Below are 15,189 nucleotides of genomic sequence, written 5' to 3'. Positions count from 1 at the left end.
GTGGTTGTAAAAAAGATACACATTCATTTTTTTTATATATTCTTCAAAATAAAAGGCCCCTGTTATTCTGTTAAAAAAGCTTTTATTGTGAAGCAGCAAAATCAATCCTATAAGTGATGGTGAAATGCTGAAATAAAGCATAGCTGAACACAGTTCAGGAGAGCAGGAAGAAAGATGTTATTTATCTGTTCATACAATCTACCTAAAAATCAGAAAGTATTACACACACACACACACACACACACACACACACACACACGCACACACACACACACAAATTACTATTTTCCTGTAAAAAAAGACAAAAGAAGGGCTGATATTAGAGAAGACAAAGACAGAATACTGAACTCGTTCAGATAATCTATTGCAACAGATACATATGGCCCCAACCACACAATGCAACTTCTGCATCTTTGTTTCAGCTTTGCAACAGCCCACTATATGTGATCTACTGTGTATGTAATTGTATTCCTTCATCCTTGTATGCCCAATAAACAGAGTTGTGGTGCTGGTAATGTGTTGGGAAACCACCAGATGTTGTGTAGCAGGAGTGTACTTCGTTAAACATTTGTTTTCTCATTTAGCATCTGTTTTTCCTCTCACAACACGAAAGTTCTCCTCTGTGAAGTCATAACAAGCCCAACACTGTCCTGTGATTATTCAACCTCTGCAATAATTTGACAAAGTTTGTTTTAGAAAGTTTGCACAGTTTTTTTGAGATGGCTGAGACAGCTTAAAGATGTTCATTTGCAGTGGAGGGTAATAGAAAGTTTGTAGTTTTTCAGATGAGGATTATCCGCACAAAAATGAGAGCAGTACATATTCACAATACCAAAGAATGGCATGACTTGAAGGAAAGTGGTGTGCAACATAACCATAACACATCATTACAGTATAACCAACCATTGTGATGTAACAGAATGCTCTCTAAAAACTCCTGCAGTGCATCTTTCTTCACCATGTGAACAGAAATCTGGAAGTATAATTCTATCTTGTTGGTGCCACGCGTGGGAGTTGTCTCTGACATATGTCATCAAGCAGTTATATTGGCTTTGGGGACCTGGAAAAGGACTCAGACAGGCTGGTGAGGTGTGAGAAGAATATTTGACATTCTGTCATCTTTGCTGCTATTTGGTTCAGGGCCACATTCAGGTTCAGGCAGGGTGAGCGAAGGATTCACAGAGCCAGAGGGATCTTCATCTCAACTTTGGATTGTACTCCGTGTAGACTTGAGGCCATTTCTGCAGCTACCTCCAGACAATTACATCCGCTAACAATGTAAGGACCGTGGAGCCTCATCTATAAAATCTGTGGAGAATCCACACTAAATGTGTGCCTACATAGAAATGAGGAAATGTACATTTTTGTACAAAAATGCATGAAAACAGCCTGCCATATACATAGAAATTAACCTGCTGATGAGTGGTTATTTACAGTTAATCATGGCAACAACGGGAGAACAAGAAAAGGAATGTTTCTGACAGAAATTTAGGTGCTTGTGGTTGAGGTGGAGGTAGAAAAGCACATAGAGTTTGGCGGCCACAGCAGTGAGGTCACAAACAAAAGAAAATGCAGCAAGTTCAACGTGTCGCTGTTGGGGTTGATGCAGTGAGTTCAACAGAGGACTGATGAAATAATGAACAAACTTTGATTTTAGATTGATGTTGGCTTATATCTGGCTTGACCTTACCATCTGCTTTGCTAATTTGTTGTCTCCCAAATGTTTCAAGAATGTATTCACATTTCTTTTAAAGTTTTTCCCTAATTTATGCTTTGAAAGTACAGTAAGCACATTTCAATCCTTTTTTTGTGTGTACACAATGGTTATAAATGAGGCCTCAGGGCTGTGACACCCTGAAAATTTGAAAGCATTTCTGTCTGAAACATGCGGTGCATAAGAAACAGCTCCAAAAAATGACATTTATCAGAAAATCTATCCACTGCAACAACAACAAATTTTTCTTTACTGGTTTCATTTCTTCTCCCACATCACAGCTGTAATGATCTCTGGGTAGATTTGAACCCATGTGCAAGTGAAACACTTTAGTGTCTGACATGTTGTAATACAAATAATTGTTGTGTTCAAACAAAGGAAATGATGCTCCAAATGATTGCTTTCTATATTTGACTCCGCCCCCCTCAGTGTGACCCCTAAAATGAGCTCTCTGTCACAGGAAGACAACACAGTTAATCAGCCTTCTCGGTGTGTCCTCGGTTTGTCTCACCTGTTTATTGTGAATTTCTATTTTCTTTCTGTTGGTTCAGTCGCAAGTCCACGCTGCACTTTTAAATTGTTGTTGCCCTCAGATGTTCCTGTTTTAACCTCATGTCTTGTAGATGGCTAAATGAGACAAGGAAAGGACATCCAACAAATAACAAACTACCATTAGTGACTTTAATCATTTCATCACTTCTAGACTGACTTTAAGTAATATATTCCATGGTTACCAGTAAACATACCAATGGTAAAATTACTAATTTTCACAAACTTCCCCTTGCCCAAACATGAAAAAGTGCATAATTTACGAAACAACAACAGTAAAGATTCAGCACTGAGATGTTTAATGAGTCACACAGTCATGCATGTATTCTATACATGATTTTCTTCATTAATTTATCTTGTACACTGTGTCGCTGTGTTAATCCCCACTTTACCTGTTGTGTATATACATTTACCATAAGTAAGGTATTCAAAAGGTTTAGAGACATTTGAATAACGGACATATAATAAAGATGTCGTGACTCTAGTGCCTTTGCACATTACTGACACTGAGACTGGCTGCCGAAGTACTGACTCACCTGTTGCTCTGTTGTCGTGTGGTAAACACGGAGCCTAGTGACGCCAGTGATTGAAGCGCTTTTGCAGTGCTGTTGCATAATCTCTTTGTGAAAGGACAGATAATGTCTAATTTGGGAAATACGTGGTTATATGAGTAGCACAGGGAAAAGTCAGGGTGTGGAGGCTATATGGAGAATTACTGCTGTCAGCTTGTTACGGTCAGCTGAATGTTAACTGACGATTAGCTAGCTGGCTAGCACTGAGAACTGACTACCACTTGCATGGTCCCAGCAGGCTACTGAGTTCACAGTACTACATAGTACTGAGTTTTGCTGTGCTGCTCTTTAGTGTGAGATGTGTGAAGTACTGCTTGAAGCTGTTTTCCAGCCCATAGTGTGATCAAGCAATTCTGCTGAACAAGTGGCAGTGGAGTGGAAAGTAAGATATTACTTACACATCTGTAAACATGTCCTTTAACGCATTTTTGACAAGCTGCTTTGAGTTTGGCAGCACTTTCCTCACACCAGCTCTCCAGGAGCACATCAGGTCTTAATTTATCATTGGCTCTTGCAGCAGAAATAGCATTTTATTACACCAATTTACAGTGGCATTTGGTCCATTTCAAATATTCCTCAGACTACATGTTGGGCTGTAAAACACAGTAAATGGTGTCTTGTTAAGTAGCAGTGAAAATCTGCCGGTGCCTCTGACCACCCTGGAAGTCTGAGGTTGATGAGGAATGATAGGAGGATATTACATCTGCATCCAGCTCTCCCCTGCACAGCTGTCAGGCCAAAAACCCCTTTAGTGCTTCAAATGGTGATGATACCAGGGAGCAGTCATGCAAGCTGAGGCACACTAACACACACTCATTTTCATGTGTGTGTGCACAAACGAACATCTCCATCTGACACATCTTACTCGAGGTAATTCCACCGACAACTTTGAACATGGGGAGTGAGTGAGGGTAAGAGTGCATATGAATGAGCTGTGGAGTGAATGGAGGGCACAGGGTGAGAGTGAGGAGGTAAGAGTAAGATGATGGGCTGTTAACATTAATAAGTCATTACCATGTTAAATGTGATACACCTCAGCCAGGAGGACACAGTATCTAAAATATCTAGTCTATTCTGCTTTTTGATTTATCTATGATGTCATCATTTTGCATGTTTTCTGACTTTAGGAAGATAGAAGACACACAGCATGTTTTGTAGAGAATTACTCGCCATGGCAAGTGACCTACTTACCCTGCACAGCAGCTGAATTCTCATAATACCATGACAACTCGCAGGAATCTCAGGTCCACACGTTAAACGAAAATCCATCTTGTCGGACCCGAAGTAATGTGTTTGTGTTCTGAGCAAAGGTGAGCCAGCCAATCAGCGTCCTGTGAGGAGCTATCGGCAGTTGGGTTGAGAGGGGAGCGGGGATGACAACGACACGAGAGGCGACCGCTTGTTTAAAACAACAATGGCGGTTCCTAAAGAGATGCTGCAATAGAATCAGTTTTATCAGAACTTGAACGTTTTTCTTCATTAAAAGAAGAGAACGGTAATACAGGCTTTACTTTTCGAAAAGATGTTCTCTGTCTTCTCCTGGTTGACTTTGGCGATAGTTTGAAAGACAGACAGTTCTTCAGTTCAATCCTGCCAGGTATGTTTTGAAAGTGCCTGGCCTTTTTCAAACAGTTTCAAATGACAGCTTCTTATATGATTCTGTGAAACAAGCCAAGTCAGATTATTAGACAGCAGCCTGTTACACCAGCTATGTGTCAGTTAGGGTGTAAAGTCCACACTAAACGCTAGTTAATTTGATACTTAAGTTGTGTCGTTGCATCGCAGAGACATATGGTTCACCTTGGTTAACTCCAGCATAAAATCCACATTAACCATAATATTGTCACTCATCGGTCACTTCTAGTGGTCAGTGAAAAGCACTATTGTTGATGCGGTGTTAATTATTGTGTTGCTCTTAGCGAAGATGCTAACAGCTAAAAGTAGCTAACCTTAATCACCAAACAACCTCAAAAAGGAATGTAAACTAGGACAAAGCATTTTGTGTTGATGATAATACAACTGTGATGTTATAACAAACATTTAATGATAGCGTACATTGGCAAACTCTTGTCTTAGTGCCAGACACACTTAACTTGTAGAGAAGGACTGAGGGCTATATCTGCCTGTGATGTTGCAAGTATGCTGCCGGCAGGTCGGTATAATCCTTTCCATTCAAATTGTGAGTATAAATTAAAATGATCAAACAGTCAGTCCTCATCCTCCATGTTACCTACAGTCAAAATGATGACAACCGTTATTTTACGAAGGGCTAGGTGTAAGAAGTTGTAAGACCTGCCTATGTCGGAACTATTTCAGCTCCTGCAACCATTAAAATGTTAGTAGCAAACTCTGATCGAAGTTAGAAGTTATGTTCAAGCTAGGCTACATTTTACACATACACGTAAATAACGCATATTCAGATGTTCAATTTGACACCTACAGCCATTTTACAATTGTCTGCTTTTGTCTAGAGCTGAATCTAAAATAGCTAGGCTATAATATTTATACAAAATGGATGGTTTTGATGTTCATTTTTTAGTATCTTGCAACAATGCTCATGAAAATTTAATGGAACCAGAGGAACTCTCCATCATGTATATATATATATATATATATATAAAGTGATTGTAATATATATATGTATATAAAGTGATTTATCAGGTAAAATGACTTATTCTTTGAGTAAGAGTCGTATTTTGTAAGATATTATATATGAACCTGTTGATGAGAATACATGGAACATCACAAGCCTTAAGCTTGAAGAATAATTAACTTTTTATCACAGTATGTGTGTTCCCAATGTCCAGAATGAATCCAGCACTCTCTTGAGCCTTGGGTTGGTGAAGTAGTATTTCACAGTGTAACTTGAATTTGTCTGGTATTGGACCCTGAACATCTAAATTAGGTAAAAGTGTGGATATGAAGCCTGGTACAGGACTGGACCCTGATGTTGTTTTATTATTATTATTAATTACCATAATGTTATGAGTGCAACACTCATAGTCCCGCAGGAATAATTAAATATCCATGTTTCACATGTCTCCGTATGTGTTTATTTGCAGATCAACTAATTTCCATGTAAGCAGACGATAAAATAGAGTCTCCCAGTAGCTGACTCAGCAGAAGTGATTTATTAGGGGAGCTGTTTGGTCAAGTTAACACTACTGGAGAAGAAGATCATCAGCACTTTCTGTATGTCCAGAATTTTATTTTAGCCCTCCAAATACTGATTTTCAAGAAAACTGCTACCAGTCTTTTCATGACACAGCAGTTTGTTTACAAAAGAGATTATTTATCATCATTTTCATGATGTATTTGTCTATTACTGCAGATTAAAACCATGGCACAATCTCTTTCTTTTTCCCACAGTCCAGTTGAAACACCTGGCGACACATTTGCAGCATGAATATTCTTTATTTCTGACTGTAAATTTAACGGTGGGTACCTTTTTCTTCATTCTCTTTGTTTTGGTATTCCTGAGCTACACTTTCTAGGGATCACTTGTCAGAGAGGGTTTTCAGAACCTTGACATATCCGCATTCCCAAATTGGATATCAACAAGTTGTGTCAGCATTGAGCAGCCAGTGAAAGACGGACAGGTATTTGTCTCTGTACAAAATGTTTAATGGTTAATCTTTGGAACCCACATTGGCCCAGTTATCAAACGAACGTACGGCAGAAAAACGTGCATACGACCATTTTCTGGCAAACTCCGGCATTTATCAATTTGGACGTGAGCGGGAGCTACGATCAAATCTCACGTCTGGTCTGAGATTGTGTACGCAAATTTCCACCTTTGTATTTGCGGTGCAGCACAGCAAAATCTGGCTGAAAATAATTAAAAAACCTCAGCTGTCATTAAGCATAAGCAGTATCATATTAAGAACAAATCAAAATGGATTCTTAAAACGAATAAAAAAAATAAAAATTGTGGTCGGAGCAATTGATTGTACTCATGTGCATCTGAAGGCACCATCCATGAATGATTACGCATTCATCAATCGCCAAAACTACCACTCGATAAATGTACAGGTGATTTGTGATGCCAAGCTATCGCTTTTAAACGTGGTGGGCAGGGGACACACACGATTCTTTTATATTTCCAAAACAGCTCGGCTCCAGCCCCCCCGCGACCCTGGGACAAGCGGTTGCAGATGAATGAATGAAAAGGAAAGCGCACTGCAGAGCCAAAAACATCTCCTCGGTTAGTGGCTACCCTCGATAAATTGCATTAAATCAAACAAGGTATCAGATGATTAACATTTTGGTATGGTTCTTCTAGGTGACAAAGGTCTAACAGAATACCTAATAACCCCGCTGGCAAACCCCGCTACAGAGCAGGAGTGCAGGTTCAACAGTGCGCACACACGCACACGGGTCACAGTGGAGTGCTGCTTCGGGTTGACTGCCTCCGTTATTCTTTTCCAGCGTTTTATGGGCCCCTTTTATTCCACTCTTAAGACTGCCAAAAAGCACATCTTTATTTTGCTCAATCTCGGATGTCAGGATGCCAATCTGTGTGTCGGAAAAGTTTCTTTTTGTACCAGTGTTTCGTCTCTCCATGTTTGACCTCAGTGGGCGAGGCCTCTGAAACAGGAATATTTAAGGGCGTCACATGTTAATGACGATCAAATTCAGCCGCCGCATTTATCAAGGCCCGCTCATTCATACGCTGAGATTGGTCCGATACGAATGTTTCATAAATCACACGTGGGTCCTTTCCTACGAACAATTCTGCGCTCAGATCTGTGCCCGTTTTCACGAAAGATTGATAAATGAGGGCATGACATTCTGTGTGCTGCTGTGACAGGCAGGGCCTGCAAAATAATGAAATAAGCATTGGGAGAACGCTACTACTAATTGTACTAGTGTACATACTTAGCTTATGAATAAAAATTAAAACAATGGAATAAGTACTAGATTTAAAAAATAGAAATATAAAAATGCAGTATGTCCATATTTATGTTGTATAAATACTTCACTCCAGCATTGGTAACACTGCACTGATAAGCCAATGGAGGATACTGATAATAAATAAGTGACTGACTTCAACGGGGAAGTGTAGACAGGTTGTTCCACTGCAGAGAAACTAGGTATTGGATAAATGCTAGGCTTTGTCCTGCCCATCGGACGCTCGACTTCTGCATGATGATTGGATGAGCTGTCTGAGGCGGAATCCTTTTTTGATTGACAGCTAAATGAGCGAAACAAAAAAAATTAATCGAATGAGCGAAACATCCCCATTTCCCAAGTTTTTCATTCCGTTGTTCTGAACTGATCCGGAGACTTTACTGATCCCCAGCGACTTTGTCTTTGTTAAAAACGACTAGCGTTGTGTTTGGCGACTCTGTTCTGTCACTCTGCGGTTTCTTTCCCCAACGAGCAGCGGCAGCTGCAGAGCTTCTCCCCCAGTCACGATCACTCACACTCACAGGCGGTCACACTTCACAGTAGCCTGGCGCAGCAGCTCCAGCTGGGCCAAGGCCGTTTAAGCAGCCTAGCTCTGCTGGCCATTGACACTGGTCAAGTCCCTGGAAAAGACGCCTAGTTGGTACGACAAGGTCACAGATCATTTTCTTGAAAAGGAACGAAGGGTAGAATTTACATATAAATAAACAAACACATTTAGGCTGGAAAAATTAGCTTTCCCTCCTTGAAAGACCAGCAGTCACCACTGTTATGAGTAGGATCAATTATTGTCATGGGATTTGTTGGTAGTATGAAACAATCACAAGTCTTACCCTTTAATATAAAATTGGGATTACTATGGCTACAGTACATCTGATACAGTTTTGATGCTTGAGAGGTGAAAATGGTGCAAAACATCATCATTTTTCTTGAAATGATCAGCACCATTGTGACCAGTAACAAAAGTAAAAAAAAAAAAAAAAATGCATGCTGTATGTTATATATATATATCAAAATGAAGATCTTGGAGAGCTCTTTCTACTGCCAAAAGGCCTGCCCCTATACACACTGAACCATTTTGGGCCAAAAGAGCACAAGCACACTTAAATACACGTCAAAATAGTGTTTATTAAAGGTTGAATATAGAGAATGAGCAGAACACCGCCATTTAGTGTCTCAAGATCGTAGTCGCAACAACAAAAAATGAATCCGGCAGTTGCCAGGTTCATCGCTGAGTTTGTCAAGCGTTCAGCCCGCTCCATGTCAAGTGACAGGTTAACGACTAATTTTGACTAATCGATTGATTTTGCAACAGTATTTAACGTTAGCCAGTCGCTGCTTTACTGCTGTAAACTGCACTGAAGTTACCCACAAAAATCCAACCCTTATCACACATCTTTCCACCCTGGTGGTTGACATTCCACACACACGTCAAATGATTCCTCCTTGAAACATCACTATTAGAGACCTAGCTGTCACTCTCCCTCCTGCCACACGTCAAACCCCTGCTGACCCAAGTTTTACACTGAATCAACTTCGTCTGTGAGCATGTGTGACTGAAAAAAAAAAACAGTTGCCAGAGGTTTCATCATATCTACTATACTTTAAGAACAGTACTGTGTCTTAAAAGCTTAAACTCATAATGTAGTTGCTCAGCCGAAAGCTGGATTTGTCTTACCTGAAATCCAATATAGCTATATACGGTTATCATACAAAGTGAGAGCTCGGAAAGACTGGAAACAAGGTAATTATGTTCTCTCCTGATCCACTTATCCATGCATCTCCACTCAAATACCAGTTAGAGGGATTCAAAACTGTGCACTCATTTTAGAGTTCAGTTATTACCTTAAAGGATTATTCCCCAATACAACCAGATGGATGTTATTTTCTTAGCTGTGGCCACGGTTTCTATAAATGTAAAATAGCATCTTGATCACAATTCAGAAAAGCAAGTTTGGACCCAACATAGGAAACTAATGAAAATGCTGCAGGTACAGTTATTTAATGGTGAAAAGGTCAACTTAAGAGGTCTGTATGTGTGTTGACAATTATATTTTTTTCCCTCTTTTGTAAACTTTATTGAAACACATTCATCTTTCTAATTCCAGTCTGTCCCCTATATGTTACCTTCTTAAATCTATACACGCACACATGTTCCTATTAAACTTCGACCCTTACTACAAGCCTGACTGAGAAGTTGCCATTTCCCCAACCCCTACACATGAGCGTATACCAAAATAAAACAGGGTCAGAAGGACTCAGGCCCTCAAGCAGTCGTACACACCTAGGAAAGTGCCAAGTGCCTTGGTTATTTAAAAAAAAAACATCCTTGTAAAGCAGTGGTATAGCCACGGTGGATATTCTATCAAATTATGAAGGATAAAATAATAACAGTATTTCAGAATAAATCAAAATAAAAGTATTTGTGCTCCAATTTTGATCTCCACTTTATATCTGGAGTATTTTTTTACTGCTTAACCTTGCTGTCACTCAGACTTTTCCTTTTGGACTCAACCGTAAAATTCCATATTCCTACAGATGATCTTTGGCAGTGCGTGGCACTGTTCTTATTGCACTATTAATCCTCAGTGTTTTTTCTCAACACTATTTTCTCTTCATCTAGGTAACATTTATTCTCTCTTATCCAGAGGAAAAAACATTCTGGCAAACTGTGACCTAAAACTGTCATAGCCGCCATTTAAACAAAAGTCAAGTAGATTTTCAAAAGACCATTTATATTTTTTCCCTTAAAATACAGTATCCTCCTATGATGTCCAATGTCATTTGATATATGCTGTGATTTCAATATAATAGAGATTAATGTCATCCCAATAAGGCAAGTAAATCATATTCTGAAAATAAAAAAGTAGATAAATTCATTTAAGAGCTTAACCTCCACTGCATCCCTTAGTTATCAATCTTCATCACTCCTCTCACACTGTTGTCCCCCTTTCCATCTTCCCCTCTTTGTGCATCATCCACATCACTTAAATAGGAAATGATAGCTTCTCTCCATCTCTCTCTCCTTCTCCTGCTTCAGCAGCACCCAACTGTCTCAAACACACACGCTCATACACACCCTCAACAGATGTTCAGTCCAATCAACTGGATTAGAGAGTTTAGTATCGGTATCAATTACCTCCTCAGGAACAGACGGTGCCAAAATTGTCCCAAGCCAAACTCCCCAACCCTTTGGAATTTGTGGATGAGAGGCTGGAAAGGAAAGAAGTGCTCTTTAGAGACATTCCTCATTTCAGTTTTCATTTGGTTGAAACATTTTGTGAGCAGGGAGGATAATAAGGTTCTTTCCAGTGTAAAATCTGAACTATACTTTACCGAGATAGAACCTTTTAACCTCAAATATCACCATTCACAGTGGCTCCATCTTTTTCCATAAAGTACAAATCATGCATTGACTTTCGATCTCATTACATCTTGCCTTCACTGTTACTGCTGCTGTTTCACATTCTTTTTATGGCAGAAACCACTTAGGGTTCAAATTAATGATTCAATATATTTTGTGCATCTAAAAAGTCCTGCAGCTTTATTCTAGTTTGTTTGCTCTTCTTTTTTGATGAACCCACTTACTGCTGACAGACAACAAAAAAGAAAAATCATGCCTACATGTGTTGAATCAGCAGAGATATATACTGTAATATAAGATTAATATTTGAAAGCAATACAGAATGCCTAGGTGCCTAACTGCATTATATTTCAGTATATTTTAATATTTAATTGTCATCTGGTGCATGACATTTTGTGTTTTTTTTTTACATAAATGAAGACATTTAACATTTCCATCATAAATTGAAATTAAATGTGTGTAAATATTCATCAGAACGCAGGAAATTAAGTGTGTGACGCAAAATATCCGGGGGGATGATACCCAGACCAGGATTACTGGAATGTACAGGACTTTCATCTGGAAGAATGGTGTGCGTGTCCCACAAGTACTAATTAAAACCACAACATTTTTTCTCATTCTTACCAAGTTGCTTTAATGCATAGCTCTAACTGTCACCTTTTGTTTCCTAAACTTAACCATTCACGTAATGTTAGTGTTGGTGCCCTAACCATGCCCCTTTGGTTCCTAAACCTAACCATTGCAGTCCACTTCCACTTGCCATTTCACAGCGTTAAATGCAATGTCATATTTCGTAAAATATCTAACATGCATAACTTTTCGTGGGATATCATACAAACCTGTTGATGAGAATATATTGTACTGGTGGAGGTTATTTGGCTTAGCTTATATTTAGCCCTCTTAATACAGTGGCATGGACGTGATACAACATAACATTATAACGTGCAGCATACTCAAAGTTGTTTTTATACATGACTGTTTTAACCAGAGAATTTACCACATGATGTCGCTAAAGACAGTAGCTAGCTAGCACAACCTGCTGTCCCTCAGCCTCTGAGCGCTGTGAGTAGACTTTCTCCGGGAGCCGAGTTGATGACACACCAGAGACGGACAGCTAGCTTGTTAGCTAGCTAATTTCAACATGCTTTTATGCTATACTGGTTACAGAAAATGAGCCGAACAAAGTCTGTCATCTGGCGATAGCAATGCTCTCTTCTATGCTGTGACAAGAGTGTATATACAGTATGAAGTAATACATTGTTACCAAATTTTACACTTGATGCAGCTAGCTAGTTTACTAATTCCCCCATGTTAATGTGCATATCGTAGGTGGAATCTGGAAAAGTCTTGCCTCAAGCGCTAGGATTGCACAGGCAGCCTGTCTGTCAAAACCCTGACCCTAATCCTAACCCTTACCATCACGCTGACCCTAATCCTAACCCTAAACCCTTCGGATTTTGGCCTTTTTTGATTGGATAACCAAGGTGATCCAACGTGATTCGATACTCTCTATATTTGGCTATATTTGCTTCCTCCATGCCTCACGCTACACTGCAAGCACAAAGAGAAAACACTGCTGCTATTTCATAAGAATAAAAATGACATAAAGGGAATAAACATAACATGAATACATTTTGAATACATTCACTTGTCCGCAAACATTTCTGCCTGACATTTTCACCGGCAATAAAAACTATATCTCCCATGATAACATGCTGCACGAGTCGCTGCACCGGAGGGGGCCTGAGCCTTGAGCTCTGCAGCGGTACACTATTGCTTCATCTGTCTGTGAATGCAAATTAATGGTGCTGTGTGTTCATATTGTACCGCTCCAGACAATAATATGATTTCCTGAGAAACTGTTTTTCCATTTGTTAAGAAGTTGTTGTCATACTTCACTGTGATTGGCTCAGCTGGGACCCAGAGCTTTGAGTGCAATTATGTGACTGGCTGAGCCTGTATCCTCTGATATATATTCCACTTGCCCCATGGAATGTATTTGAATACAGTATAGACTAATCATATTCTCTGTAACAATGATTTTACTCTGAGCGTTCATATATGACTGAGAATGGTTTTAATTAGTATCATTTTGAGGCATTATGAGTGTAATTCCTCGTTAATGTGCTGCAAATATTATACACTGACCTCACTCAGTTTTTGTCTCAGATAGGTAATGTTCTCCTTTGCTTAGCTATATTTATTTTAAATCAACATTCTAGAACAATAAGTCTCAATTTGAGATGGCTTTATTATAGATAGCAGTAGACAATACTGTTGCTTATAGTTTAATATGTTAAATGCAATCTCCCACATAACATATGTATGTTTATTCAATTTTTCAGTTTTATTTTTTCAGTAGCCTTAAGCATGACAGGAAACCACATCTAGAGAAGACATCGGGACTGAAGTATAAACTCTCTTTATTGAGTTTGAAAGTCATTCGTCAATTGTGTCCTTTGAAAAAAATGGTTAAAGATCACTCTCTGGTATGGTGAGCTGTTATCTTTCTGGCCTGATCTGTCACTAATGTAATCTGACTCGGCCAGATGGACTGATTCGCATAATTCGTATTTGCTCTGCATATCCATCTGGGAACTCTCGTTTGGAGATCTTTTGGGAAAAGGCGAAAATACAAGTTGCTGATTGGATAAAGTATCTATCTATCACCATCATCTATCATCTCATCCGTGGAAGCCGCCATGTTGTTTACACTGAACAGTCGCTTTTCGTTTCTTCACACTTAAATCTGCCTCAAAACTAACGCTGATTGGTTCAATTGCTTGGGAAACTTCTCCAAATTTAATGCGGCGCACATTACCAGACTGATCTGAGGGTAAAATACAATGGAGCTCTCGCAAGGCTAGCACCAATGTGGGTTACTCTGGGAAATACTGTTACCAGCTAAAGGCATCTGTAGACTACTTTTTGGTAGCCCTAGCTGTTACGTGAATTACCATTTTTTTCCCTATCCAGATAAAATAGCCAGATACGGATTGCATCTTACTGATACAGTAGGTGTAAAGGGGCTCTTTATCTTCTACATAAGAACCAAGTGCATTGTACTTATACTTTGCTGTTGGAGTTTTGGGACACTAAAGCACTATGGTATTTATAGGCCTGTGAATGTTCTCATTCGTCCAGGTCATCGTTATCCGCAAAGCAATTTCAGTCAAAAACAACTGGACTGGTTGTTTGTCTAGGAAGACGTTTCACCTCTCATCCAAGAGGCTTCATCAGTTCATGTACGCATCTGACCAGGCTGGGACTGGTCCAACTAACTGGTGTGGAGATCCAGGTATTTAACCTCTCACAAGGCCGATGATGTCACTGACTACTTTTGTGCTCCGAGTGCCCACGCCCGTCGTTAGAGTGACAGTCGTTGGTGGGCCGTTGGTTTCGACTTCGTTAGTGCTCTATTGAGTCTGAACGACAGTCGTTGGGGTCACCCGGGCCATGTTTGAACAGTTGTCCTTTGAGGTTAGATTGTTGAATCTCCTGGGAAGGGATGAAAGGGCGGCATTGTAAATTGGAGATAAGTGGTGTCTCAGACCCCCTCCTCTGTTTAGCGATGGTTTCTCTACTTTTACATAGATGGCTTCTTTTACTCCTCTTTCAAACCATCTGTCCTCTCTGTCGAAGATTTTGACATTGCTGTCATCAAAGGAGTGGGCTTTCTCCTTGAGGTGTAAGTGGACAGCAGAGTCCAGGCCTGAGGAGTTAGCTCTCCTGTGTTGGGCCATGCGTTTATGCAGTGGTTGTTTTGTTTCTCCAATGTAAAGATCTTTGCATTCCTCGTTGCATTGGACAGCATAAACCAGGTTGCTTTTGTGGTGGTGTGGTGTTCTGTCCTTCGGATGTACTAGTCTCTGTCTGAGTGTGTTACCGGGTTTGAAATACACAGGGATGCAGTGTTTGTTGAAAATCCTCCTGAGTTTCTCTGATACCCCAGCCACATATGGGATGACTATGTTGTTTCTCCTGTATATCTCCAGCTGGGGTAGCCACAAGTTGTGAGGGCGCCTCTCAGGTGCTTGCGTTCTTCCCCTTGAGCCTGTGAGCTAGTGGGTACGTTATCAGCT

The 15,189-nt window shown here is 39.9% G+C and overlaps 1 protein-coding gene across 1 annotated transcript in view; it reads left to right on the top strand.

Moving 5' to 3' along the window:
• Positions 1-15,189, top strand: part of naaladl2 (N-acetylated alpha-linked acidic dipeptidase like 2) — a gene marked incomplete at its 3' end in the record, with an annotated part of 492,390 nt that overhangs the window by 309,557 nt on the left and 167,644 nt on the right. The gene's annotated exons all lie outside the window — the stretch shown is intronic.

This window comes from Echiichthys vipera, assembly GCF_963691815.1.
Source record: "Echiichthys vipera genome assembly, chromosome: 3".
Lineage (NCBI taxonomy): Eukaryota > Metazoa > Chordata > Actinopteri > Perciformes > Trachinidae > Echiichthys > Echiichthys vipera.
The sequence above is the reverse complement of the archived record's forward strand: the minus strand, read 5'-3'. Positions and strand labels throughout refer to the sequence as shown.